Source organism: Agelaius phoeniceus, chromosome 2 (assembly GCF_051311805.1).
Source record: "Agelaius phoeniceus isolate bAgePho1 chromosome 2, bAgePho1.hap1, whole genome shotgun sequence".
In the NCBI taxonomy this organism is placed as follows: Eukaryota; Metazoa; Chordata; class Aves; order Passeriformes; family Icteridae; genus Agelaius; species Agelaius phoeniceus.
This window is the reverse complement of record NC_135266.1, coordinates 57,835,882-57,860,971: the sequence shown is the minus strand read 5'-3', so window position 1 is coordinate 57,860,971 and position 25,090 is coordinate 57,835,882. Positions and strand designations below refer to the sequence as shown.

General features: G+C 37.2%; 1 long non-coding RNA gene across 1 annotated transcript in view; it reads right to left on the bottom strand.

Moving 5' to 3' along the window:
- The window catches only part of LOC143693347 (uncharacterized), an 88,239-nt gene that overhangs the window by 5,060 nt on the left and 58,089 nt on the right, over window positions 1–25,090 (bottom strand). The window lies entirely within an intron of this gene.

Genomic DNA, 25,090 nt, shown 5'->3' with positions numbered 1-25,090 from the left:
GGATTTTACATGAAGCATAGTCTGCTTGCTCCTTAGTTGTCATTTCTGAATCAGCTAGGGGCTGACACATTGCTGCTCCAACAAATAACTTATCATTGAGCTTACAAAAGGTTAAAGTTCTTTTTATTTACAGATCACAAACCAGAGAAGCAGTGAGAGGCAGTATTCACATTCATTTCTTGAAATTGTGCCCCTAAAAATTGAACTGTGAAACAGGCATTTAGCCAAGGATGTTGTTAGTATGCACCCATTGTGGCAACTCTGCAAAGGTGTGCTGAACCTGTTCTCAGATGCTCTGCTCCATGCAGAGCAGAGAGAGTACCATTCCCTCCAGCCCAGGAGCAATCCTGTATATCTACAAAAGCAGAAACAGACTTGCCTACAGGAGGCAGAAATGAAACAAAAAAAAACCACCACCAACAGAATAAAAACCAAACAAATAAAATGACAGCAAAGCAGTACACATAGACAAAAAAATCAAAAAAGAAACCAAAAACCAAATTCACCAAAAAGCCAAAAAAACCAACCGAACAAAAAAAAAAAAAAAAAAAAGAAAACCAACCCAGAAAACAAAAAAAACCCTCTTCAATACAAAAAAGATAACTATATAACAAATTTATTCTGAAGGTGCTCTTTATAGAGATCCGGTCCAGGTCATCAGAAAACATTTTTATATTGTTCCTTGCTAGACTAGGCACTGACCCTTACCTCAGATTTCTGCATGTAAATGAGGCTGAAGGAAATCAGCTCCAAAATTTCATCTCTTGCCTAGTGTAGCGATCACAAATCTTTTCAGGTTGGTATCACTGATTCCCACCCCCTTCCCATCTGTCATCTTTTCCCCTCACTAATTTCTTATCTTCCCCAACTTCTGTCTTCATAGAGGAAAGAACGAAGACTTCCTATCTTCCTTTGGAACCCAGCTAAGCTTCTGACCCTCTCAAGTCTCTCCAGGATTCGCAGCATCTTCTGTCTTTTTCCACAGGAAAATAAAAAAAGAACAAACATAATGAAGTTTTTAACTCTTGCAAGACAGTGACGGGAACTGACACCTCTTCTTAAGAGACTTCAATGTGGAGGATGAAAATTGTGTGGGTAATAATCACAGCATAAGACCAGAAGGAATCGTATTTTGTCTGACATCTCAAGTGCCATAAAACATAACTTAGACCACTACACCTTGTCCTGTTTATGCCTTTACAAAAGTCTGTAACTTGCATTTGATTAGAACAAATATTCTCAAAGAGTATCTGGAAAAAATATAGAAATGCAGAATTTCTCATTTCTTTTGGTAGTTTGTTCCACCAGTTAATCAGCCATTAAAATCACTACCAAACCCAAATGCTTATTTCTAGGGTTGTTTATTTTTTTTTTTTCTGTCCTTAGCTTCTTGCTATTGGTTCTTGTTAAAACTACAAGGAGTTTTTGGGGTTTTTTTGGGGTTTTTTAAAATGAAATTTAAAAGCCCTTAAGTATACAGGGTATTCTTACAAAACAATATTTAAACACTGTAATCAAGCTGCACGTAGATCTACCTTTTGACAGATAAAACTGTGAGAATATCCTAATGAAGTACACTTCTCTACACTCCTTAAATTTTTCCTATGGCTTCTTTTTGCTCCACTCTAATTTTTTAACATCTTCTTCAAAATACAATAAACTGAATCCTTCTGCAGTATCAGATGCCCTACTACAATATTGAGCATGAGTATAAAGCCTATAGGACATTGAGAAATCATAAATAATGACTTCAATAGTGTAAGAAAAGAGTCAATGTTATTTGGCTGTTAAAGTGCAATACATTAATTCAAATGTCTGGGGTTTAGTTTTCATCATATTGAAGACTGCTATGTAAATAACTATTTTCCAGATTTTCCAGATTTTCCAGATTTTCCAGATTTTCCAGATTTTTGTTAGACCAGATGCAGTAACTGCAAGTAGAACCTTCTGTCAGTTGTTGAAATATTTAGTTCTTTATTGGCTCTATGTTCTTTGGGATCCCCATCTGGAAATCATCATTACAAATAACTTTCACATACCTCACCACATAAATACAGATATTCTAGAAACAACTGCTAAAATCTCTATAAAATCCTATACTTCTTAGAGGCATGAAAAAATAATCAGTAAAGTTGAAGAGAGATAACAGTGGTTCTCTAATTGCATGCCTGAAACCTAAAGGTTTGAAAGTTACAAAATACTCTTAATAGGAGCTCCATCTTCCACTTTAAAAACAAAGTCCAATTTATTTATGCATCTCCACTCATTCAGTATAATTCTTCTAGGTACACAAACAGAAATACATATTTATGTGCAAATTTTAATTCCAAGGTTGGGAGGCATAATGGAGCCTAATTTTATTATACGAGATAATTTTCCTAGAGGTGCATATTGATTTCATACTGTCAAACAAACTGCAAAATACATTATAACAAAACAATTAAAACTGCTGATAATTATTACAATTAACTCGCTGCTTCATACTAATGGAATGTTCAAGCATCCGAGAATTCCTGATTATCAGAAACTAATGGATGTTCAGAAAAGGATGTCATTTTCTGTAGCAATTTGTTCTTGGCCAATTTAATGTTCCCTCAAAACAGTTTTCTGCTCCCAAATGTCTCATTTGTAGCTTTACAGAGGAAAGAATCATGACAGTATTGTTTCAGTGCTTATTTTGTCTTCAGAAGTCAGGTCTGTTCACTTTGCTGTTATGCCAGGAGCATATAATCCAAAATAAAAGAATCATAGAATCATTTTATACATTCATTTGTTAAACAGAGCTGGAGGATTCTAATTTGAAGCAGTGTTAAATGTGAACTAATTCTACTGAAGTGTGAGAGTTTTGGCTGAAAGAAGAAAACTGATCCACTTTATCTAGCTGTATTTCTCTGTCGTGTGTGCTACTTTGGCTGTGTGAAACCTCCTTATTATACAGCTCTTGATCCCCATTGTGCTGCTGTTACACTTGTGATGCTGTTCCAGTGCCTGAACATGATGCTTTTCTATCAAGCACCCAAGTGGAGTTTTGCTATTCAAATCTGACCAGTTCCTGCAGTAGTCCTTTGATAGAAAGAGCAAGCTGGGAACAGCAAAAGGACAATCCCTTAAAGCTTACTTCTGTCCACATGCATTTTTTGCATTTTGGCACTTACAGTGCCAGATGCACATCAATTGAATGTTGCCCTGAAGTGGAATATTTTCTGCAGGGACTCACACAGCTGGTTTGGCAACCACTTTTTGTGCCAATGTTAAAACTCATGATACAATAACTTGCTTTATGAAATACTTTTATGTGCTTTTCAAGAGGGAGCACTGTGATCAAGGGTGGCATCAATTCTATAGGACACCTCTTTTACAGAACAGAACTTTTCCAATTACGAATATTTTGGGAAAATACATATCTCAAAAGCTACAGTTTCTGACAAACCACGAGACCATCAGATTCTTTTCTGAGATTTGTATTTCCAGTATCTTCATTTTTTTTATTCAGAGAAATGAAGTAATTAACAGAGATAAGCAAGTATTATTAATCATTTCTTCAACATCATCCACATAGTTTTGTGTATTGAACTTACTGGAAAACATCTTGTGATGTAAAGGTCTTACTGTCTCATAGAAATAAGCAATACCATTAAAACAAATTAGCCATCACAGCCTTATGCCTTATGAACTTTCCCACAGAAAACAAAAAATGAGTGAGAAATGTTTTATATCCCTCCATCAGAAGTGTTTAAGATATGATACATTCTGAAGAATTACAGTCTCTCTTTGAATTTTTAAATAAAATTTCCAATAAACTGGGGCAGTATTTCCAAGGATTACTTTAAGACCTTTAATCTTTTTTTTTAAAGTAGGAAATATATTAGTGTTTTGCTGATTTTTAAAGCAGGAAATACCCTAGTGCTTTGCTGAATCAGGGCCTAAAAGAGCAATCCAGTCACACTTGGGGACAAAAATATCACAGTGTGTAAAATATCCATAATGTGATTAAGAAGAAAAAGGTCATTTTGAAGCTTAAAAATATTTAAGCATTGAAACTTTAAAATGTTTTCACACCCAGGGTAAGAAATATATACCTTGACTAATACAGTCACCTAGTAACACAGCTTAGCTAATTGCACAGCCTGAACAAACCCCTTTGTTTCACTGGGGAAAGAAGTAAGGAGCACCTAAGTTCATTCTGATTTTAATGGCTGAGTTACATTTCTTACAAAACACCACAACTAACAGAGACTAAAGGTATAGGTCCTCATTATGTCAAATTTCTTTTACACATAGCTGGTGAAGGAACCAAGTACCTCAGCAGTGGAGAGCATTGTTTGGTGAGACAGCACAGAGTAGGGAAAGATTTGCCAGGAACTGAGCAAAGAAATTGCCTGTTGTTGTACCTCATCAAAAAACAAACGATTTTGTGAATAATAAGGGTGGCAAAAAATAAATACCAGTCTGTCAGGAACTTCTCCTCCTAATGGGAAGACCATATTACCCTGAATATGGAAGTTTTTTAATATGTTGGAATCACATATTTGTGCCAAAAGGCATAAACTCCTAATTATTGTCCCTACCTCTGCTGTATTAGAGTTCAATGTGTCAAATGAAATTGCCACCTGGTTGCATATTTCCACTGAATTACCTAATAGAGATACAATTTTGATGACAGAGTTTAGGTGCTGTCACAGTAAAAAAAAAAATAAAAAATTTGTCCTCTTTCATCTTAATTTTAAAATGGAGAATTAAAAATCCAGTGAAAAATTAGAAAAGGTCATAACATTTTTAAGGAGTACTCTGGGCTAGGATACCAAAACCCTATTAGCTTCTTTGTCTCAGAACAAATGTGGGCTCACATCTTTAGCAAACATCTGAGAACAGCTGAATTGTACTACAATTTCTAGCAGTGTTCTTTTATGTTTTTTTTTACTATGGTGTCTTCCCACTCCACAGCCAGGGTGTCATAAAGAGTTCCTTAGAAGGATTCACATTTTAACAGTACCATGGATACGTAAAACATGAATTAGAGTTACTAAAAGAAATAGAATCAGAATGTAAAGCAGAGAAAATACTTTTTTAAGAAGCTATGAGGTTAACTGTCACCTCTGAACACAATTCAGCCCTTGGCTCACTACTTCACCGAAATTGCACCAGGCACCAGACAGGGCAAATAGATGTCACACTATGATCTTTGTCTGCTGCATTCAATTAAACATACCCTAGGTTCACAAGTTTGACTTGCTCAGACAACTTATTTGTGTTTGCAAAACATTAATTTTTTAATTTCTACTTTTCCCTAAGAGATTTTCCCATATATTCCCATGAATCAGATGGCAGATGTAAGGCATCACATCTTGGTTCTGACATTTCAGTACTCTTTTTAAACCTGAAGGCCCTTATCACATTCAAGGATCTGAAATGCACATAACACACATTTTAATTCTGGCTATATGACAGACCAAACTAGGAATGAAAAGATGAAGACATGTCATCACAGATCTCTGGAAGAACAGCAGGAGGCATTGAAGGTAAACACAGTAGCAACATGTCCCAGCCCAAGATTTCAGCTGGAAAATGAAAAAGTAGCACAAAGCTCAATTTAAGTCCCAGCTGAGCCATATGACACTATTAAGCACAGAGAAAACCTTGATTTCCTAATATCAAGACAGTCAAAATCAGCTTCAATAGATGAGTTTTTAATTTTTCATTGTTCACATAAGAATGTCCCTCCCTAAAAAAAACAATAAAAGCAAAATCAAATCAAAAATTCCTGAGACAGTTGGCAGGCTAAGCTAAAAAGATTGCTAACTGTTGGTAATTGGAAAAAAAACTCCTTTAATTTGGACATTTTATGAAGAACTCTTTTATTGGACCTTTTATGAATTAAGTGAAGTAAGATAGCTGAATGACTTTTTACCTCCTGTGGCGAATTTTAAACATCCAGAAACATAAAACTCTTGTCATCACCTCAAGCAGTTTGTGCTCAGCCTTGTAGATGGGCTGAAGCATGTGCCCTGAAAGTGCGGGAAAAAGACAAAGAGACTCAATTTTTTGGTTTTCCCATAGAACAGAGGCTCAGATAGGTCATGGAGGGAAATCAGACAGAGCTTTTGATAGAATATTTGAAGCCGAAGGGCATTTTCCATTGTTCATATCACTTCTGGAGTCACACAAAAAGATTATTTGTGTCTCCAGCAGGAAAAGACTTGCCTTGTACCACAGGAGTGTTCATCTGCCACTTTTTTTCATGGCCAAAATATTGATGACTCACTTCAGAAGGAATGTGATGGATACAAGAGTAATCAAGCAGTGAGGGAACCTCATGAGTGCATTTTACATCTGAGGCTTGTTTCCCTTTCCCTGTCCCAGGCTGGAGGAACTGTGAATTATTTTAATTAATCTGCCATAGAATGCCATAGCCTAAATGAGTTCAAAAGATTTCAATACAATCCATAGCACATCACAAATACTATCTTCTTCAACAGTCATTTCTGTAGTCTTAAATCTGAGACACATATAGATAAGATGACAGGTGTAGCATAAAAGAATAAAATATAGTAGAAATCAATTACAGTCAAGTAATTTTTCTTCCTTAAGCCAGATTTTTATAAAAGAGAAATTACTACAACAAAAGTGACTGTAATTTCCTTAATGACTGAAAGATCTACATATTTTCCCTAAAAACTAAATTTCATTCTTTCAGTGCAAATTAGAAATAAATTATCTAGCTTTCCATGATTGCTATAGTTCATCACATTGAAAACTGTGCCACCTGCACTGAGAGAGATGCATTCAGTAACTCATGTCCTAAACAATCTGATGTAATTAATATGATAGTCACAATTAATATGATGTTTTCATATCTAAGATGAAACAGGCAGATGGGGACAAGAGTCTCATATGCATCTGGTATAACATAATAGGAGCCTTGCAAAGATTGTTTTTCTAGATTTCCTATTTACATATTTGATTAAGTAAAATCATAGAATCATAGACATGTTTAGGTTGAAAAAGAATTCTAAGATCATCAAGTTGAACCATAAACCTAACACTGCCCAGTTCACCACTAAGCCATGTCCCTAAGTGTCACATCTAAACATCTTTTAAATATCTCCAAGGGTAATTACTCCATCTCTTCCCTGGGCAGCCTTCTCCACTGCTTAACCACCCTTTCACCCTTTTTCTATGTATCCAACCTAAACACCTCCTGGAGCAACTTGATGTCATTTCCTCTTGCCCTTGCTTGTTTTCTGAGAGGAGACTGACCCCCACTTTGCTACAACCTGCTTTCAGGTAGTTAGAGAGAGCAATGAAGTCTCCCCAGAGCCTGTTTTTCTCCAAGATAAACAACCCCAGCTCCCTCAGCCAGTCCTCATCAGACTTGTGATCCAGACCCTTCACTAGTTACGCTATCCTTCTCTGAATGTGCTCCAGCACCTCAATGTCTTTCTTGCAGTGAGGGGCCCAAAACTGCATACGGGACTTGAGGTGTGGCCTCACCAGTGTTGAGTACAGAGGGACAATCACTGCCTTGGTCCTGCTGGCCGCCCTATTGGTGATGGAGGCCAGGATTCCATTGGCCTTTTTGACCACCCGTGCACATTGTTTTGGGTTCAGCCAGCTGCTGACCAGCACCCCCAGGTCCTTTTCTGCTGGGCAGCTTTCCAGACACTCTTCCCCCAGCCTGTAACATTGCAGGGGATTGTTGCGACTTGGCCTTGTTGAACTTCATATTTCATGGCCTTGGTCCATTAATTCAGCCTGTCCAGATCCCTTTGCAGAGCCTTGCCACCCTCCAGCAGATCAGCAGTCCCACCCGACCTGGTGTTTTCTGCACACTGACTGAGGGTGCACTTGATCACCTTGTCCAGATCATTGATAAAGATATTAAACAGGACTGGCCCCAGCGCTGAGTCCTGGGGAGCCCCACTGTGACTGGCCATTACTAGATATAACTCCATTCACCACTACTGTCTGGGACTGGCCATCCTGCCAGCTGCCAGCAGAATGCTGTGGGATACAATGCTGAAGGCTTTACTACAGTCCAGATAGAAAACCACAGCCTTTCCCTCATTCACTAGGCAGATGACTCTGCCATCAGAGGACTTGGGGTTGCTCAAGCAGGATGTGCTTCTCATAAACCCACGCTGGCTGGGCAAAAATGTTCTGGTTGTCCTGTACATTGCATAATGACACTCGAGATGATCTGCTCCTTGACCTTTCCCAGCACCAAGGTCTGTCTGACAGCACTGTAGTTCCCTGGATCGTCCTTCTGATCCTTCTTGTAGATTTTCTAGCTTCCAGTCAACTGGAACCACTAGAATATCATTTCCCCCAGAAAAACTGTGGGACTTATATTTTCAAATTGAGAAACACTGCAAGAAATACATTAATTGCCTGTGTATCATTTATTAATTGAACTTCTATGAGGTATTCCTATTGATAATGATGTAGTTTATTGTATTGCTGAGAATGGTATTTTTACATGACTTGAAAAGGCTGATTGCCTTTTTAAGATGGAAAGATGGTGGGCTATATGATTTCTATTTTTTTATATTTGAAACAAGAAGGTTACCTCTAGACTCTTCCTCTCATTTCTATCTGAGGGAAGCATTCATAAACTCCTTCAGTAAAAATTGTACATCTAAATAAGGTATTCAGCAGCATGACTGTATCCTGCTGTTACATTTCCAAGTCCTTCTTACCTTGGAAAATTCAGCCAGTGGAGAAGGAAATATCTCTACACTTTTAATAACAGGTCAATTTTTTGAGCTTTCATTATGCATGAAAGTTACATCCTGTAAATCCATCTTCTGCATATATTTCATGTCTCTCTTTCATGTTGAAATTGTTCCACTTTTTTCTGGAATAATTATCACTCACTGGGTTATAGCAGCACCCAGAATGACCCTTCACTTCTGTCAGTTTTGAAACAGGATTCAAGATAAAATCTGATCCTAGACACTAAGTAATTCAGTCTCTTCTTTCATGTACATTTTCTTTGTTTTTATAATTGGGTTATTTTCTTCTAAATATTAAATTGGACCATAATAAAATACATGCTATTTTTTGTGCCAATCTGCCTGGACAATTGAGGTAATGTAGAAGTAGTAATCTATTCTCTTCACTACTACATGTCTGTTTTCCTTCAGTTACTGTATTCTCCCAAACTTATTTCCCATGGGGGTTCATTTGGGCTACATTTGGGGTTTTCTTGGTCTTTTCCTTGGTTGCTATTTGGTTTTTTTCCCCACGGTAATTTCTACAAACAGGAAATAGATCCGTTTTGCATTAAGGGTAGAAATGCATCCTAGTCAAAGTTATTGCTATATATAAAAGTACTGACTGACTATTTCAGATAAATTCACGTGGATGTGTAAGAATTTTATTTTCTAATAGGAGTTCTATGAGACTAGAGCCTCATATGAGGCACTAAAATTAAAAACTCTTTATCAAGTTGTTTTCAGTGGTGTTACTCTGGATCAAGTGGTTGTGAGTGACTCAGCTGAAATGAAGGGGAACCAAATAAAAGCAATTCCATAATGAAGGTTTTAAATTCAGAAGAGAAAACTTGTGGGAGTTGAATTGAATGTACCACAGATTTAGAATCTCCCTAAGCCATAAGCATTCCCATAAGCATGGGAATTGTCTTCTATTTTCAATACAAAGTAGAGGAAACTTGGAGAAAAGTCCCTCAAATCAAAATGGATGAAAATAGTGTCTTCAAAAGTGAGAAAAACAGAAGACCTGCAAGAAAGGAATAAAGGATTTAATCAGTAGTGAAAGTTATGTGTTACGGGTCAGTATGTTTAGAGAAGAAGTGAGAACTGCAAAAGTCAAGATAAATTAGATCTTGCAAAAGATATTAAACAAATAGAAAAAAGTTTCTTATCCACATAATTAAAAATAGATCAAGGAAAAAGATTAAATATAATCTAGATATGGCCCCAAAACTTGAATTAATATTTTGCATCAGTTTTAAGTAAAGTTGATGGCATTAAGCATATTAGAAGAGGCAAGCTGCCTTACAGAAATCAAGGTCTACAAATGTAAATTACTATAAGTAGGGCACAAAAAAATCTCGGTAGACATTCAATGTACTCAGGTCTGAAGACATTATAATCCTTATCAGAAAGATTATATTATCTCTTGGGCAATTCTTTCAGATGATCCTGGGTTTAGTCCATATAGTACCACTGCAGTTTTGAAAATAGAAGTATTGTTTGGGCAACTGTTGTTACCTAATGACTTAAAAGTAATTTGAAGGAAAGAATGATTTAAGACTTAAAAGTAAACAGAAAATAAGATTAAAAACCCTACAAGGCCATAAAAATTGTATTGGCCAGGATAATTGACTGCATAGATGTTCTTCACATAGGATTTTAAATTAATCACAGGTCAATTAAATGAGAGTGAAGTGACCAATGCAGACCTCAATGAAGAATTTGTTACCATAAATCATACCAAAAAAATTAAAATTATATAGCAGAAGGTCCTGCAATTTGAGAATAAAATTACTTTTAGTTATGAACTAGGATTCTATCATTTTGAAAGAACAAAATGGAAAGAACTTAATTGATTTGACAGCAGGATAACTATGGGCCATGGAATTGAAATGTTTGCAAGATGGGGATAAGGCAGTAAGGGGAGTAAGGGGAAGGCACCATTTTTTAACAGATTAATATGTGAAGTCTTTCACTGGGACAAAGCTGTCTCTGTCAGTTGAAAGGTTTACCTTTGGATTTTTAGGGCACATATTCCTAACATATATTAATTTAAAGTGACATTTAATAAAACGATGTATTTTTTTATCAAATGAAAAGTAGAATAATAAGTATACTTTGTTAAAAAGAAGAATAACAATACAGATTTTTCAAGTACATATTTACTGTTCCACAATTGTACTACAGATACCATAATAGTGACACACAAAAAGATAATATAATGACATAAATATATACACAGAAATCAAAATAATATTTTGGCAATGTTTGAATGTATATGTGTCTGGGATTGATGTCAGTTTTTCTTCTGAGTAGACTTGATTCACTATTTGCTACAAATTATTATTTCTATAGAATATGAAACATAGCAACACACTATGAATAATAATTTGATTACCCTCATCACTTCAGATTGGATTTCTGGAAAAAAAAAAACAGCCATGAAGACACAACCTCTGCAACAAAGTTTTCAAGTCAAAATTCAATTTAAAATTTGCAGAAGTGTGTTGTACAGAGAGATGGTGTCAAGACTGAACAGATAAAGAAAACATGTTGACTACTGTCACATCCGTTTGCCTTTTGTTTCTTTCCCAAGACAAAACATGCCATACATATTTTATGTACTTCTACTTTCACATTCCATGTCTGATTCCATATTTCAAAAAAAAAATAGGGAAGAAATTAATTTTTAGAGCTTACAGAATTCTAAACAGGGTTTAACAGCATTTGACTGACCAAAAGGGAGACACAGTCTACCAAAACCCAAATGAAATCATTTATCCAGGGGGAGTTCTAGTGTAACTATCTGCTGAGAAATAATTCACAAGTTAACATTTTTCACTGACTATTCCTCTCAGGTGCAACTCAATAAGGAGCATTCTGTTAAAACTTATACCCCAAAGCCTTTTCAATTTCTGAATACAAAGCTGAAAAAAAAATGCTAAAGCTTCCAAATTTTTTCATCTCTTAGGCTGTTGCCTGTAGTTTCTTGATGCCAGTGGCATACTTGAATATATCATTTTACTGGCTAGAAATAACTTACTTTGGTAAAACTTTTAAAAGGAAAGATTACTTGGTATTCTGAACAGATTATTACAAAACCTTAGAAGAACCAATTGAAAAAACACAGAAATATTGCATGAAGTTTCCTTTCAGGAAAATCAGGGCTACTTCCTGGAGTTTCACCACCATACCTTCCAATTCTTCCCTAAACACAACCTAGGATAGCTGCTTTGTCAGATGAACAGTTGTTTTCCAGCAACCAAGGCACACCTCCATATTCACAACAATCTAATTCAAAACCTTTACGGCCCCAAATATTTTAAGAACAGACGTGTTCTTAATAACAAATATCAGTCACAAATATCAGAAACAAATATCAGTCTTGCATAGAATTCTATAGTATTTCAATGAAAAATTAATGGTATGTTTTCTGCTGTTCTTCATGTTCCTGTATTCAAAATTATTTTTTAAGGAATCTGAATTAAAGTAATTTATACCTCTCAAAAAGAGTTCCTACACCTTTTATAGGCTTCCATGGATTAATCACATGGTAGCCCTTTTTTGTAGCAAGGTTTACTGAAAATTAAACTGATCTACAGAATCTCTCACAGCAGTAATCTGACAAACAAGGATATCAGCAGTACCTATAAAAATGAATATAAGCATAATATCAGCATTGTTTAGAGACAACATGCTATTTCTAACCCAAAATTGAACAATGATATTATATGCCCCAACGACATGATAAATGAAGTTCTTATACTAAAAATTATCTGAGTAAATTACATAATTCTCTTGTGTTATCTTCCCCTATGTCTTTTTTATGAACTTTGCTGTTAAATAGTTATTTTGGTGATTCAAATGAAATAAATTCCTGGAATAAAGCACTTTTCTGGCACGATTAACTATTCATTGTACCTTCATGCCTCCTTTTGCAAGCTCCAAAGTGGTACTTTGAGAATGGTACAGATTTTTCTTGTTTTATTTGGCAGAAGTGAACTCCTTAAGAATAGTAATTTTTCTGAGGGTATTTTCTCTGCAAGATCTCTGAGATTATTGACAGGACGCTCTAAAGTGAAGATCAATGTGAGTTGCAACAGTTTTGAAAGAAAGGCCAAAAATATCCTAAAAATTGCAAACCATGTTGCTTCATTCTTACCAAAACATTGTAACTGGTTATCTCTGTTTTTCCTGAACCTAAGACTGGGTGTGAGTCACTAAAACAACAGTTAATGCAAAAATAAGTGATGGACTGGCTCAGAAAGCACCCAGGCAGTCTTGACATCTCAAGTCCATGGGCCTTGATGGGATGCATCCATGAGTGCTGAGAGAGCTGGCATACACCATAGCTAGGCCACTCAGCACCATCTCTGAAAGGTCATGGTGATCAGTTCAGGGGCTTGAGGACTGGAAGAAGGCAAATATCATCCCAGTCTTTCTAAAAGTGCAAGAAGAAGGACCCAAGGAACTGCTAGCCAGTCAGCCTCACCTTGATCCCCAGAAAAGTGATGGTGCACCTCATTCTAGAGGTTATCTCTATTCTCATGGATAACAAGAAGGTGATCAGGAGCAGTCAGCATGAATTGACTAAAAGCAAATCATGCTTGAATAACCAAATAACTTTGTATGATGAAACTATCTGGATGGACGAGGGGAGAGAGAAGTGGATATTGTCTACCTCAACTTCAGCAGAGCTTATAACCCTGTCTCTCACAACACCCTTGTAGGCAAACTCAGGAAAGACAGTGAGTAGATTGAGAACTGGCTGAACAGCAGATCCCAGAGGGTTGTAATCAGTGGCACAGGGATGGATGTTGGATGACTGTCTCCAGTGGTATCCACAAAGGTCAATACTGGGCCCAGAATTGTTCAACTTATCCATCAATAACTTGGACGAAGAGGCAGATGCCTCCTCAGCAATTTTGCTGATGACACGAAGTTGGGAAGAGCAGCCAATATCCAAAGGGGCTGTACAGCCCTTCAGAATGATCTCAACAGGCTGGAGAGATGGGCAGAGAAGAACCATCCAAAATTCAACAGAGGCAAGTGGAGAGACCTCCCCCTTGGTAAGAATAACCCACCAGCACAGGATGACCTGCTGGAAAGCAGCTCTGTGGAGAAGGACCTGGGGGTCCTGGTGGACAACAAGCTGTCCATGAGCCAGCAGTGCCCCCTGGCCAAGAAGGCAAATGGCAGCCTGGGCTGCATTAGGAAGAGCATTGCCAGCAGGACGAGCGAGGTCATCCTGCCCCTCTACTCATCCCAATCTGAAAAGAGTCACATCAACTACTGCAAAACAAAAATTTTCTTTATAAAGTAACCTCCTCTAATCATGGTCCCAAGAGACTCACTGGGAATTTTATCTTTTTTTCAATAGTGTCAGGATCTCACACATAATAAATAGTGCTGGTAGGGGAGGTATAAGAAATTCTGCCAGGTGACTTAGTAGCACTTTGCTTCCTACCTGCTGTAAAGTATCCTCCTCCAGGCAAGAAAACTCTTATTTTATAAGGTAACATGAACACAGATTATAGACATTATGCATGGGGGGTTTTTTTCACAAATATAATACTTCTCACTTTTCCTTTACTGGAGTAAGGGTCTGATTATCCCCAGAGAAATCCCAATGCATTTCTTTAGACAAGACTTTAATCCCTCTGCTGATCCATCACTTCTTCAGTTGACAAAGCCTTGACCAAAGCCACACTCCAAAATTCTCTAATCAGGAGCTTGTAATTTATTGCTCACAAACAACTCTGAGACCTGTGCTCCCATCTATGAGCCATAGGTCATGAATCTTGGCATCATATTAGAGCTTGATTGCAGCCAAAAATTCTCAGATTACTTTTCAGATCAACACATAAGCAGACACACTACTTATACTGCATACACTTAGTTCATCTGTTAAATAAAATCCATCTGACCTTGATTGTGTGCTAGCTGAAGTATGAACATAGCAAAAACATGGAAACAATAAGCATAAACTCATTTATTGCCTTCAGGATAATAGATTTATTTCAATACTCTGGGTGGAATGTGTTAATCCAGAAAAGCAAAGGAGAAATCCCAAAAGGCAGCCTTTTCCCTACTCTGCAGAGCTGCATTCCAGGTCCTCTCCCACAGAGCACTTCTGGTGCTTGTTTGGTCAAGAATGTTATGAAATGCAGGAATAAATCTAAGAGCATAAGAATAAATTTTTAAAACAAGTGTAACCTTTAAGATCACATTCTGGCTCCATGCCAAAAATCTTCATTGTGGAGTTTAATTTTCATTTTGCACTTCCAGTTTTTCCCACTGTTCTATGGATCTTGCCAAACTTCCTCTTTTAAAGTCATCCATACCTACTGCAAAGTGGGTTTGAAAGACTCGATTACAGGAAGAAGAAAAATTATTTAAATATAAATTTATCTGGTTTTGAGATGTATATTGTATTTGAGGCTTTTTTTTAACTAGTAGTTGGTGTGATATTACAAAAGTGTATGCTATTTATTTACATATGGTCATACAAAAATATATATTTTCAAATGTGGAACTGAGCATTCACTGCATCATTAAGTATTTTCCTGTAGTAGCTACACTTTAACTTTCTTTCATCTTAATTTTTTTCCTTGGTAATATCTTTGTAAAATGACATGCTTGTCATTTAGTATGTAGTGCACCTTCAACATGTATTGCTTGATAAATACAGAATTAACTTATTTAAAAAACACATACAATGCATAACTCATTATTGGAAATCCAAACTGTGTTTATATTGCTTTTTGTCTTCTGATGGCTAATAGTCCCTGCAACCACAGTGCACACAATTTAGAGGTGGAACTAATTTTTATATTTAGGGTTTACTTTTCATTAAGTACTCCTTTAACAAGGTAAAACATTTACTTCAAGAATGCAAGATTTCTTTGTTCTACAGTTCTGTCACAATTCATTTCCCTGATATCAAGAATAAAAGAAGGTCACTTTAAAACAAAACTAACTAACTAAGCAAACAAAACAAAAAAAAAGAGACAACCAATGAAAAAAAGCAGGTTAAATGACAATAATCTGATGGCATTTTAACTGATTTTACATTTCTGCATGAATTAAGCTGCTTCGATTTTCTCTCTTCCTGTATCACAGTTGCCTTCCCTGTTTTAATCAGGGAAGGCAACTGTGATACAGGAAGAGAGAAATCACTGTATCACTGCTTATTTTTACATCTCCCTTCATTGTTTTCACTTGCTAATGTCAACTTCCTTCTTTTGTCAGGTTCTGAGGAAGACGCCAAATGGAAGCATCATTAGCACATACATAAGTCTTCAATGACTGAGTTCCCATCACTGGGAAAATCAAGGCACTGATATTTAAATACAAAATCCTTCATTTGACAAAGCCAATCTGGCAGTTCTTTACCTTCCAGGAAAACTGAACTCTCAGTCTAACACAAAAATGAGCCTTTTGGATTGCTGGGGGTTAAACCAAGCTGCTAGGAAAGCCAGAGAGAGGATCTGACTCCCAGTTGCCTCCGATAGAGAAATTAATCCTGGAATTTAGCATCTGGATCCTTCAACTGCCAAGCTTGCCCCAGTTGTGTGTTTCATCGCTGGGCTAGATTAAAAAAGAATGATGAGCAGGAGCAGGTTCTGCTCCATCGGTGACAAAATAAAAGGAGAAAAAATATCACAAAAACAAACCCCAAAAATCTAGGAACAAAAAATACTTAAATCAAGTGTGTCTTGCCATTGCATGTGTATGCTAATCCACATTGAAACAATGCCCTGCTTTAAAGCTACGTCAAGAAAAGTCAGCCGTGTCTGTCAGTTTGTTTTTGCAAACAATGTGAAAGTTAGAGGTGGAAAATTTGTGCAGGTTCAAACTCCTATTAGGGTGCCACCTGCCAAGTCTTTCTTTGAGCACACAGGTTTATAAAATGTATTTTGTTTCAGGGTGAGGACAACCCTCATCAAGCATTCTGCTCTCACACACACCCTGTACACTCATGGTAATATGATTTCAAAATGCAGATGTGCTCCACCTGCTAAACTAAAATCCAAATATGGGTGTAGTTCCCCTTACAAAGTTCGCACAAGATATTCTGAGGATTTGAGCTAGTCCCATCCTAGTTTGGAGTCCATCTGCAAAGCTGGAAGTGTATTCAGATTCAAAAATACCTACTTCTGAATTCATGTCAAGAGCCTCATATTTTTATTTGCATAAATGTAGGATGCTTAGAAGCACATTTTGACATCTTGCCTATCCATATGTTTTAACTGCAACATTTTGGATTCTAGCCTTATCCAAAACTCCATAAAATTGTCCTTTGCTTTTCCCTTCCTCAAAACAAACTTTGAGAGCCTCAATCATACCATTAGAAGTCAAAAAATCTAGACAAAACATCACTGATCCACCATATTTATGGCAGACATGGAGTGAATCAGCAAGGTGAGGTAATAAAACCTGCTTTTAGAGAAGTCTCTCAAAGATAATAACCTCCCTGGTGTGGTCTCTCTGATTTAGAGGTAGGAAAAATTAATCCAAGTGCTTAGTTTCTGTAAAGAGTTTCCAGCTGTAGTTTTATGCTGCAAGATTACTGTGTGTTTCTTTCATCTAAGGGAGATGCTGTCTTGATGGCAGAAATTGTATCTCCTTGAACAGCTACAATCTGCCATAGGTAATGATAATTTATTTATCTGCATTATAGAGAGGCTAGGACACATAGGAGTTGGTGATAAGAAATGAACACTGGGAGAAGTAACAGGATGAGAAGTCTATAAATGCTATTCAGCTCTTCTTGTTGATGCTGAAAGAGTCTGTAAATATATATAGATCAGAAACTGTGCTGCAATGCTCATATTAGCAGATACCCTGGTTTCCCTAGACAGATCACAGAGCAGAACACACTACTCAGTCATTTTCACTACAAATCCATAACGCAGCCATTTTTCTTCAATATAAGGTGATAATGCCTACTGGCTTAATATCAACATTGTGTCATGGTTGGGTGGCTAGACTATATCCAGAACATTCTCTTAGTGTTACGCTCAGGCTGGTATATTTGCAAATATAGGCACAGAGGGAAAAAAGCAGAAAATTGCTTCTGCAACTAGTACAGACAAAAAAAAAATTGATTTTTAAATTTGTCACTTACTCCATGGTTTGGTCAACGTGGCTAAGACTTTCAAAAGTTTTGATTTCTTCTAAGTGACATTGTCCCTTTAGATTATGCATTTTAAAGAAATACCATTTCTGAGAAGATTGGGGTGAAGCTGTTTTAAATATTCAGTTTTCATTTTCCTAAGTAGGAAAGAAGAAGATATCCAAATAGCTACTCATTTTGAAAATTCAAGTACCTGGAGACTAGGGGAGGAAGTTTTCCTTCATGCCTTGTAGTGCTGTAGATGAATCTCTGCTGTCCCATTGACCTCCATGAGCTCCAGGGGCACAACCTGACTAACCATGGTCTTCACCATGGCCTGCAGGTGAATCTCAGCTCCAACACATGGAGCACCTCCTCTACCTCCTCCTCCACTGACCTTGGTGTCTGCAGAGTTGTTCCTCTCACACGTTCTCATGCCACTCTTCTCTGGCCCAATTACAACTGCGCAATAACTTTGTTTCACTTCCTATATATGTTTTCACAGAGACATTACCATCACTCCTAATTGGTTTGAGTTTGATAGGTCCATCATAGACACAGTTGTCATTGGCTCTGCTAGACATGGGAGAAGCTTCTGGTAGCTTCTCACAGAGGACACACCCCTAGCTCCCTCCACAATCAAAACCTGGTCATGCAAGTCCAATACAACAGTGAAATAGACAGAGAAAAACAGAAAATTGGTGATTTTAAATATAAATAGATCCAAGAGACTTACAAGAAAAACAAGGAACAAACTTACAGAGACGGTAAATGAGTAGTATCCAGACTGTATGGAAACTGCTCAATTTAAATTTTGCTGTCTGAAAAGCAAGACCCTTTTATCTAGTGTGATTTCTTTTTGACGGTTTTAGTTTGTCTGTTTCTGACAAAACACAGCTTTTAAAATTGAAGGATATAAGGGTTAATTATGCTATGCTTTAGTATTCTCTAAAGAAAGAATGGACCAGTTGCACTCCATGGCCTTGGCTGCCTAGGGTAGCACTACCATTTTTGTAAGCTCTTTGTCCAGATACTTAAAGCAAGTACAAAAGAAACTTTGATATAATCTAGGCAATTTTATTGTAGTCTAAAAAAGAATAATAAAAAGTACAGAAATTATCCACCAAAGAAAGAAAATTTGTACTTTCTCACAAGGATGTAAAGAGTAAGTCAACAATATGGGACAACTCAAAGATACAAAGTAAATGGAACAAACTATAGCTGGTACTAATTCTAGAAATTTGATGGAGAGATCATAAATATGTATATGTCTTCTTGAATCATGCAATTTAATCAAGAAATGAAATTTATTAGCTGATGAGAAATGTTGAAGAGGTGGCAGAATATCTCTCAGAATAGAACCTGTGTCCTAATTAGATCAGAAACACATATTCCATCAAGGAGATGAGTCAAACTGCAGTTCAATAACTTCAAAAACACAAGCTAGATATTATGAATTGCCCTTGCAAAGCAGGAGGGCATTGTCCACCTCCACAAAACCTTGTGAGGACAATCTTTTCTTTACAGCTTCTTTGGTGTCATAAGCCATGTCATTGAGGACCAGATGCAATAATAGGGCCTAACTAACCTAGATACACTATAAAGGTAAATTTAGGCCTGGTTCCCAGAATGAAATTTTAATCTTAGAACTAGGTAAACACATATAACCTATATAGGAGGAATGAAGATCATCTCAGAAGGATAATGAAAATAAACTCATATGATGAATAAGAAGCCAAAAATAAGACCCAAGGAAGTGCTGATCACTAAACTTGCCTGGAGTTAAATGATGTGTCCAGACTTGAGACTCAAAAACCTAGGCACCCTTCTTCATTTTGGATTCACATCTGAATTCATTCCTGGATCCAGACTGCAATTATTGCTTTTTTTCAAATAATGATATATCTTGGATAGGGTTTAAGATATATTTACATTTTCAAAGAAGGAACAGTGCTTGTTGTGAAAAAAAAACAAAGGGTTAAACCCTTCTACCCTAAGGAATTATCTTCATTCATAGTTTTTTGTATGCTTTCCCAATGACTATTCCAGTGTGCAGCTTTTGACCAGGATAGAGTCGCTGAGCAGGGCTTACACAGAGCCAAGGCCTTTTCTACCACACTGGTGAGGAAGCTGGGGGTGCAAGGGAGGTTGGGAAGTAACAGCTGACTCCAGCTGACCAGAGGGATATTCCAGACCATATGACATCATGCTCAGTAGATAAAGCTGAGGGGGTTAAAAGGAGGAAATAGAGGACATTTGGAATGATGGTTTTTGTCTTCTCCAGTCACAATTATGTGTGCTGGGTCTCTGCTCTCCTGGAGATAGCTGAACATCTGCCTGCCCATGGGAAGAGGTGACTGATTTCCTTGTCTTTTTTGCTTGTGTGTGCTGCTCTTGCTTTCCCTATTAAACTGTCTTTATCTCAACCCACAAGTTTTCTACCTTTTATTCTTCCAATTCCCTCCCCCAACGCATTGGTGGGGCAGTGAACAAGGGCTGCGTGAGGCTTGGCTGCTGGCTGGGGTTATACCACCTCCACACATAAACAAAAACAGTCAGAAAAAATATTATGATCCCTGGAAGGGAAGACTTCAATAACTGTAGTATGGAGCTACTCTTCCTTGGAATGCTCTTCCTGATCCCGCCCATCACCTGCAGTACTGCAGTGCTACAGTGGTACAGTATCAACAGGAGCATGGATCTATGTCTGCATACAATTTCACCTGACTCACCCTTTGTTGCACACTCTATAAATTGAGGTTTTAAGTGGCCCTCCTGGCAAATGACAATACTAGGATTCATACCTTTTGGACTAAAAAAATCAGAAGGACTAAGATCTTCTGTTTCTGCAAGTGATTGCCCTTCCTACCGCAGGAGAGAAAAGTGAAGAGGGAAGGAAAAAAATATTCCAGTCAGATTTTTAAAATAAAGAAGATTCAGCAGCATTTTATTACATGCTTAATTCAACCTTGTTCAGTGCCTGTGTCATAGATCCCAAGAAGGTGTAGGTGGGTGATCTTAGCCTGAGCAGTTCTGAGTATGCACAAAAAGAAGAAACAATAACAATAAGGACTTTGAAGGCTGGACTTGAAGATTGAATTTTCAACATTTTTACCTATAGTGAACACTAAGCAACAATTTATTTACATAATAATACTGGCTGTAGTGTACATTTGCAGTGTTCAGCAGAGAGAGGGTTCCCAGGAAGGAGAATGCAGGTTCCTTGGCAAGCACTCCATAGATTTTAAATCCATTACACTCTATATGACTTAAAATGAGTCCTAAAATACCTATTGATCAGTTCTGTATGTATCAGAGCCACATTCAGCATCTGCTATCCAGCTCTACAAAATAGCCCAAATTATCTACTTCATACTCCATATGGCATCACCCCAAGGACCTTTTGGAATATATATATATATAAGACAGACTTGAAACTGACAAATTCAGGACCATGACATCACCTTCTGGTGCATTTCAAAATCACTCAAAAATGACCCCATGCCATTTGGAAAAGTGCCTGGACATAGGCTTAAACTATATACCTTTTTTTTTTTTTTTTACACTTCCTGAGTCTTTTTTCTGGTGACTAGTACCCCTTGAAACTAAATTTTGAGGACTAATTTTGAAAGGTTCTCACATGTAAAAAAATTCTGTAGCTAAACAACCATTTAGAATCTCCAACTACATATAAGTCATAATGGATTCTTAAGTTCATACACAAATGGCTTTGAAATGTTGCTTGAAAAAGCCAAATAAAATTATATTATTTTTCTTATATTTAGGTGAAATCAGCATAATTTATTTATTTGTAACTGGATAAGAAAGGCTAAATTATGAAAATATATACTCTTCAACATTTAGCGAATTTACACAGAGCAACAGAAAGGACTAAAAAGATTTAAATTAAACAAATGCAGCATAAGCAGGTCCACTTTCTGAATGGTAAGATGTATGTATCATTCAGAAAAATAAACATTATTGACCTTACTAAAACAGGCTAAAATAAATTATCCTGAAAAAGTAAAGGAGATATGGAGGCTGCTAAGTTACATTCTGGAATTCCTATTAGAAATAAAATGTATTTTAAAATACCATTACAAAATAATCAGAAACATAGTGAAAGTGCATTTAATGAAACATTGTTAATAGTCATCTAGAATCTGCCTGTGGACATGAAATCTATTAATACAGGGGACCTGTGTCTGCTGAATCTCATCCTTGGTGGTCAATTGTACTCCTCAGAAATAATCTGTCCTGATAGTAGTTTATCCCTTTTCTCTATGATTTTTATTTGACTGTCTTTTCCGTCAAACATAAGGAATTGGGTCTTGTACCCTCAGCTCCTGGTAAAAATCCTTTTTCATTCAAATGACTCTATTAGTTAGATTCAGGAACTGAATAATATAAAAATAAATCTTTTGACTACATCAGTACAATAACAAGATTTCGATGACAACTAAAGCCCTCTTTTGCATAAAAAGAAAATAATAGTTTTATAAGTTATAATGAGAAGCAAGAGGGATGATTCATTCTGGCATCCTTAGAAAGAAATGAAAAAAAATTATATCTCACCAGACAAGGGAATTGCCCACCTCCATGTAGTTACTAGATAAAAAAAGAGAAGAGTAGGAAAAAGTATTTTGGACAGAAAAATACCCATGCAAAGAAAAATGATAGACTGCTGAGTCTTATGGAACACTTCTGAAGAACCTGCCAAAGTATTATTTACAAAATAGAATCATAAATGGCATCATTGATAGAAATTAGGAAATAAACTTTAATTACATATATGTATTTCTTTATAAAGTCAGGATACATCAAAAAACATAGTTCTGACTAGCTTATCCCTCAGTCAATTGAAAAAAAATCAAAATAGGTGAGTAAGTCCAACTATGTTACATAAGCTATATCTATCTCATTTGTCAGGAGTTAAACAGAAATGGTCTTCTATAGCAGTAGCAGCAAGCCAGACTGTGTGTTTAATGTTGAAGCAATCAGATGAGCAACCCACTGAATGAGCCCTGGGAGTCTCAAAACTCACAAGCAATGTTCCAGTAGGATTCACGCAGTACTGCTTTATAAAACAAAAGAGGTAAATATGGAATAAAAGGGACTATTCCTACATGTATAGGGATCAACAATCATTTTAGAAACCATTTTGAACTGCACTGTTTAGTCTTGTCTGTCCTTTAAATTGGGGTAGATTTGTTAATTCAATTCACTTATTTCATCTGCATAGTGCAGGCATCAAAATGAAGAAAACTAGCAATGAGGCAGGCAACTATTTCTAGAACTCTTCAGGGATGTCACATATCTATTTACTCCTCTTCCTGTTCCTTCTATTAAACTCATGGAATGGTTTGATTTGGAGGGGACCTTAAAGATCGTCTTATTCCAAGTCCCCATTATGGACAGGCACACCTTCCTCTAGAGCAGGTTGTTCAGATGCTCATCCAGCCTGGCCTTGAAAAATTCCAGGGATGTGACATCTGCAAGAGTACCAGTGCCTCACCACCCTCACAGCAAAGATTTTTTTCCCAATACCTCATGTAAGCCTACCATCTGTCAGTTTAAAGCCATTATATGTCATCCTTTTTGCTACATATGTTTGTAGAAAGTCCCTATTTAGATTTCTTGCAGGATCCCTCTAGTTACCTGGGAGGCTGCTATAAGGTGTCCCTGAACCCCAACTCTTTGAACCTATCTACGCAGGAGAGGTGCTCCAGCTCTGTGATCAACTTAGTGGCTCTCCTCTGGACCTGCTCTAACAGGTTCATGTTCACTCATGCTGGCCTCCTGTTAGTTTTGCCCAACTTCCTTATTGTTGGGATGCATCTCTCATGAGCTTGGAGGAGGTGACCTGTCAATATTAACCAGCTTTCTTGGACTTCTCTTTCCTCTAGGGCTTTATCCCATGGTAGATCGAGCAGACCACTGAAGAGGCCAAAGCCTGCTCTCCTGAAGTCCAGGGAAGTGAGCTTGCTGCACAGCCTTTTCACTGCCCAAAGGATCTTAAACTCCACTATTTCGTGATCATTGCAGCCCAGGCTGCCATCAAGATTCATATTCCCTGCTAGCCCCTACTTTTTGGAAAGAACAAGGTCCAGCATAACACCTCTCCTCACTGGATTTTCTATCACTTGGAGAAGAAAGTTATCATCAATGCATTCCATTAACCCCATGGGTTTCTTACACCTGGATGTGGCATTCTTCAACAGATATCAGGTTGGCTGAAGCCTCCCATGAGGACTAGGAATTGTGAACGTGAGGCTGGTCCTATTTGTCCATTAAGAGTCTCATCTACTCAGTTTTCCCTATAGGCCAGCCTGTAGTAGATCCGCCCCATAATGTCACCCATTCCTGCCTTCCCTTTACTCCTGATCTCTCAGTCAGCTCCTCATCCATCCCCAGGTGGAGCTCCATCCACTCCAGCTGGTCACTGACACAGCAGACAGCACCCATTCCTTGTGCTCCTGCCTTCCTTTCTAAAGAGACTGTATCCTTACACTCCAGTCATAGGAGCCATGCCACTGTGCCCTGCAGGTGTGTGTGCATATTCTTCACTCCTTTTGCTTATTCCCCATGATCCATGTACATTTTTAGAGACTTTTAAATTGGATTCTGATGAAGATGATTCACTGGCTGGAGTGGCTGGAACTACTATTTGCTACTTTTCACATGCTCTCATGCTGACCTGTGATCCCTCTCCAGGATCTGGGCATCTTTTGCTGGCCCTGGCATCAAACTGATATGAGTGAGATAGATTGACATTCCCATCCCACAGCAATTGTAGTTTGAAGCTGTCTTCACCAGCTTGACAAATTTATGACCAAAGATGCTGTTTGCTGACAAATGGAAACCATCTGTCCCCCATACACCAGATTGCTGAAACTGAATCTCATGGTCATGTTTGTCTGAATTCTTCTCTTTTTCTAATTTTTTTTTCTTTTTTGCAATAGCTTCTTTTTTTCTATTTTTTTTTTTTACCTTTTGCAATAGCTTATAATTATGTTCTCTGCCTCCATTAGAAAATCTCTCTATTGCTGCTGCATTTCACTTACACTCCATAACATTTATATTATTTAATTATGTGAAGAGTTCTGGGAAATAGTATAATGAAAGGCATTATACAAAGCAAACGTACATTGTATTGTAATTTGGTTTGGTTACTTTAGTGTGTTTATATGCTTCAAGACTTTCTTCCCTAATAGTTAAATTCATTTATGTCACAGATGTTTGGTTATTGGTCTCCTGC